We start from the raw sequence: 6,102 nt of genomic DNA, 5'->3' as shown, positions 1-6,102 counted from the left end.
TAATCCTGGATAGGGCTCTGGCTGTGTTAGCAGCCCTACGTACACCCACCCCTTGGTGGGATCCAAAGCAATTCCTTTTGCCATAAACTTAGGTGAGCCGCAGGCTCCCATATACCCTCAGCTACAACCTAACCCTAGTGCCTGCTGTGATGGCCCAGTCATCCCACTAGGGTTCTGGCCCATGTTCCATTTGAACATCAGATTAGGTCAGGTCCCGGACACCCTCCTGAGCCGGCTTCATCTACTGGAGCATGTCCCCTCATCAGGACCCACCACCCAACTAAATTGGAATTATAGTTTCATTGCCCACCTGCCTTTCAGCATGTCTGTTGCTTAGAACTTCCTCCTGCTGTGTGTCATCCCCTTCACAAATTTGGACCTCCTTTCTTGCTTGCCTAAATCAATTCCCGGTGGTTCACCACACCCTTTGGAATGTTAAATGTTGTACTGCCTTTCATCTACACTATCTGGCTTTGTCTTAGCTTCCATTCCCTACCATACTGTGTTGCTGGAGTCCCAGCATGCCTTGCAGCTGAGCCTACCTGGGTTATGTGGAATTGACCTTGCCTTATTGCAGTTTCCTTTCTTCCTTTCTATAAGCTTTTTTTTTTTTTTTTTTTGGAGTAATTGAAAGGTGCCAGACACTATGATACACTATGATATGAATTAAGAATGAAATGATGAAGAAACATGATTGCTGATATCAAGAAACCTGGGATTTTGTTAGAAACATGATTTAGATCTGCACATGTCTAAACTCGACTGTGAATCATGGTGAAACTTGAGACTGTGGGAAACAAAGTTAACCTGAGAGAAGGTACCCAAGTGGCTGCTCTTGCTCAAGTGTTATTATCTTAAAAGACTGTATCATTATTTAATAATTCAAATATTATAGTCTATATTCCTCCTGCACACTGATTATGGAAATATCTTTATTAATTTCTTTTATGTTACTTTCTTAGCATAAAAATTGTCAGTGGTTTACCCTTGCCTTCAGGATGATATGAACTCACTGGCCTGACATTCAAGGACCTTCCCAGGCAGGCCCAGCCTATATTTCTGCTGCCTCTTCCAGTACTGACCTATTAGAACCTTCTTCTCCAACTAGTCTGATTGATTGTCAGTCAGACATGACTTGTCATTCTGCCACTGCACTCAGCTTTCCTCACTCTTGAAATACCTCTTCTCCCTGTCTTCTCAATTTTCCCTTTGCTTCAAGGATTAGCTCATAGTTCACCTCCTCCATGAAGCCTTCCCGATTCACATTTCTTTTAAATCAGTGGTTTTCCTCCCTGATTGTATAATAGAATCACCTACAAACCTGTTGCTGTTCATTTGGATTCATGGTGAGCCTATATTACAGAGTAGAACGCCCCATAGGGTTTCCAAGGCTCCTAAGGAGCTTTAAAAACTAAAACTAAGATGAGAGTGGGGGAGGGAACATAGGCCAATTTAATCAGATTCTCCAATGATAGGTCCTGGACTCTGGTATTGCTTAAAAGCTCTTCAGGGGATTCTAATGTGTATACAAGGTTGAAAAGTGCTTCCATCCTTTTGCCTATATTGTTACCTAAAAGAATTGCAGGTGAAACATTATCTTCTGTACCAAAGTATTCGCTTAAGGATGAGCTATGCCCTTCTTCCTTTTTTTTTTTTTTTTTTTAAGATTTATTTTTGAGTTTTGATAGGCTTTTTAAAAACAGCAGTTTTAAGTTTATAGAAAACTTGCACAGAAAATAAAGTTCCCATATACCTTTCTCCTATTATTAAAGTCTTGCATTCATTGGTGTGGTACATTTATTACAACTGATGAACCAATATTGATACATTATTATTAACTAAAATCCACAGTTTCCGTTAGGGGGTCACTTTTTGGGTTGTACAGTCCTTTTTTTTTTTTTCTTAGGGATTTTGACAAACGCATAATGTCGTGTTCACCATTAAAGTTTCATATAAAATAGTTTCACTGCCTTTAAAGTGCCCTGTGTTCATCTTTTTTGACTGTTCGCCTCCCTATGAGCCCTGACAACCACTGGTCTTTTCACTGTATCTATACATTTACCTTTTCCAGAATGTCATATAATTGGAATCATACACTATGTAACCTTTTCAGACTGGCTTCTTTCAGTTAGCAATATACTTTTAATGCCCCTCCATGTCTTTTCTTAGCTTGATAGCTCATTTCTCCATTGTATAGATGGACCATAAGTTGTTTGTTTTTTGATCTATTAACTTTTTGAAAGACATCCTCCTTTTTATTTGTCCTCCACAGAGTATCTTGTACATGACAGAATGGTGAGTATCTGGTGGATGGATTGACTTACAGAGCACATTTTACCCGTGGGAATGGCCTATTAACTGAATCAGCCATTTTCTCCTCAATCTCAAAGGGTGTCTAGATCTCAAAGGGTTAAAACTTGCCCAGAGGTTACAGTATAATATGATGTCCTCTTAGGAATGGAATTCTCCACTTGCGTTGCATTTTGGGAATCCCTACTGCATATAGGGAACTCTGGTGGCATAGTGCGTAAGACATTTGACTGCTAACCAGAAGGATGGAGGTTCAAGCCCACCAGCCACTGCTCGGAAGGAAGGTTGGGCAATCTACTTCTGTAGAGATACCGCCTTGGAAACCCAAGGAGGGGTCACTATGAGTTGGATCCGACTTGACGGCAGTGAGTTTGGTTTTTTTGGTACTCCATGTAACTCATTCTGCTAGGAGCTTGGGCAGATATGTGAAAGGATGAGATCAGAGATCATAGTCTTCTCCAGGAAGTAAGCAGATATTATAATATGATGTGCACTGCCCCCAGATAAAATGCACAATGTCATGGATACTTAGAGGACGAAGTCATAGTCTGACTAGGAAATTTGGAAACACTTCCCTCAGGAAGCAATAATCTAACTGGAAAGATCTAGAAAGATGAACAGCTTACTAGTGTAGCAGTTAGAAATATGTTCCGCTGTAATTAACAGAATGTTTGAGTAACTATAGTTTAAACAAATAGAAGATAATTTTGCCATATACTGCTACAAGAGGTAGATACTTAGATGTTATTAAAAATGGTAGAAGAAGGTGCTTAAACAATCAATCCCTCCATTAAAACAATTATAAACTGGTAAAGATCAACAGAATCAACTTTTTTGGAACTCTGGAATCTAATTTGAAATTTACAAACCAGGGGCTACTTAATGAAAAATGGAAATGCAAATTTTGGTCAGAGAGAATTGTGGCATTTTCAACCCCCTGACCACTATCCCTCATTCCCCAGCATGGTGGTGGCGGTGGCTGTAGGGACAGCTGCTGGTATTCCTGGTGTTGCTTCCTGGTGCCAGGGGGCTAATCCAGACCTTGTTCTTAAAATACTGTGATTGTGCATTTTGACCTGTCTGCAGTTCCCTGAGGGATCAGCATAGATGCTAACTTTTGTTTTGGATCCTTCCCACCTCCTTACCCTCAAGCTAGATCAGCCTTCTGGGCAGTGACAGCATCTGTTGAAAGATCTAAAGTCATAGACACACTCTGCCCACCTGGGGTGAGGGACAAAGATGGAACAGGTGGATGACAGAACTCAAAAGCCCAAGAAGGAGAAGAAGAGGAGGAGGAAGAGGAGGAGGAAGATTACTGAAGAACAGGAGCTCAGAAGGGTCACTGAGTTCACTGGAGAAAACAGTGTAATGCACATACCCAGTGCAGAACACATGCTCAGATAAGAAACAAAGTTGGAGGACTCACACATCCCGATTTTGAAACTTACAACAAAGCTATAGTAATCAAAACAATGTGGAACTGCATAAGAATAGACATAGAGACCAACAGAATAGAATAGAGAGCTCAGAAATAAACCCTCACATCTATGGCCAACTGATTTTTTAAGAAATAATATTTTATTGAATTTTTGGTGAAAGTTTACGCAGTCATTTAGGTTCCCATTTGACAATTTCCACACAAATTGTTCACTGACATTAGTTACATTTATCACAATATGTCAATGTTCTTTTTAATTGTGTTCAGTTTGTTTCCTTTCCAGTATTCCTGCCCCCTTACTTTCTCATCTTTGCTTTTGAGAAATTGTTGACCTTTTGGACTTACACTGGTGTTCTTAAGGAGGGCACCAATCTTAGGGGTAATATCCTTTATTTTGTGTGCTGCTCTGCTATTTTGCTGAAAAGTGATTCCAAGAGATAGACTTAGTTCTGGGTTTAAAGATATCTCAGGTGGTAGTCTCAGGAATTCTTCTGCTCTCTACTGTTCAGTTTGCCTTTTTTTTTTTTTTTTTTTAATTAGAATCTGAGATCTGCTCTATATGTGTCTCCCATTCTATCTGGGACCAAGTATTCTGGCACAGGTCAGAACAATCTGTGGTGGTAGCTGGGCACCATTTAGTTCTTCTGGTGTCAGGATAGATGAGGTTGTAGCTCTTGTAGACTTGTTTCTTCTCTGTGCTTTTGGTTACCTTCTTCCTTACCGACTTCCTGGTGAGCAGTTTTGTCTTAGATGGCTGTTCACAAGCTTTTAAGATCTTCAACACTACTTACATCACTAGGATGCTGATTATGATTTTTTGTGAACTGTTGTTGTTGTTGTTGTTAACTATATTATGCCAATTGACTGACTTGTCCTGTGAAACTACAATCCTAAGTCTTCAAACCCAGGAAAGCAATGTTGGAAAGTGTTGGGTTATGTCTGAGGAGTGTCTGTATTTTTGTCTTCAATCAATGTATGTGCCTGCACCCACATATTTGTATTTATATGTACCTATAGTTACTTCTGTCTGTCCTCACCTATGTATGCATCTGTCCCTACTTGTATTCTAATTTGTCTATACCCATCCATATGTGCTCAAATACTTGTTATTACTTTGGTTGTGCTGTGCTCACTGCATCCACATTTGATGTTATTTTTCCCATCACCAAAAATAATAAGTCTGGTGGCGTAGTGCCTAAGGCATTTGACTGCTAACCAGAAGGCCAGTAGTTCAAACCTATCAGCCACTCCTTGGAATGAAGGTTGGGCAATCTACTTCCATAGTGATACTGCCTTGGAAACCCAGGAAGGGGTTACTATGAATCAGATCCAACTCGATGGTAGTGAGTTTCTTTTCTGTTTACTATATAAAGGGTACCTTCCCCAACCTCTTTCCTGGTAACCACTAATGAATGTATAATCCCTTTTTTATAAGAAGACAAGAATAGATAAATATATGATCAATTGATTTTTTTTTTAACTTTTATTGTAGTGAAAACATGCACACCAAGACATTCACCAACATAATAACTTCCACATATATAGCTCAGGGACGGTTATGATATTTTTCATGTTGTGCCATCATTATTGCTCTCCTTTTCTAAATATTCCATCACCATTAGCATAAACTCGGTGCCTTGAAAACAAAATCTTCCCTTTTCCCCCTCCCACCTACCCCTGATAACCACTAGTAATCTTTGGTGTGAATAAGTGTGTGTGTGTGTGTGTGTGTGTGTGTGTGTGTATGTAAGATGGGGCAATCTACTTCCATAGTGATACTGCCTTGGAAACCCAGGAGGGGTTGCTATGAGTCGGGTCCAACTCCACAGCACAATAACAACAACAACAACAACAACAACAACAACAACGTATATATGTAAATAAAACCTATCTAGGAATTTTCTCACCCCTCCTCTTCCACCCCTGGTAACCAACAAAGAAAGTTTCATTCCATATATAAACCTCTCCTTGATTTTTTTACAATAGTGGACTAATACAGCATTTGTCCTTCTGTGATTGACTTATTTCACTCAGCATAATGTCTTCCAAGTTCATCCACATTATGTGGTGGTTTGCAGATTCTATGCTATTCTTTAGTGTTGCATAGTATTCCATCATGTGTATGTACCATGCATGCATGGTTTGGTTATCTATTCCTCCATTGATGGGCACTTAGGTTATTTCCATCTCTTTGCTATTGTGAGTAGTGCTGTGATGAATGTGAGTGTGCATATATTTATTTGTGTCCTGGCTCTCCCTTCTTTAGAATATATATCTAGTAATGAGATTGCTGATGATCAACTGATTTTTTTTTTTTTTAAGTCCAAACATTTTTTTTTTTTTTTTGTTTTATT

The sequence above is a fragment of the Orycteropus afer genome, unplaced genomic scaffold (genome assembly GCF_000298275.1).
Source record: "Orycteropus afer afer isolate SDZICR_OR568_19922 unplaced genomic scaffold, OryAfe1.0 scaffold00053, whole genome shotgun sequence".
NCBI lineage: Eukaryota > Metazoa > Chordata > Mammalia > Tubulidentata > Orycteropodidae > Orycteropus > Orycteropus afer.
The sequence above is the reverse complement of the archived record's forward strand: the minus strand, read 5'-3'. Positions refer to the sequence as shown.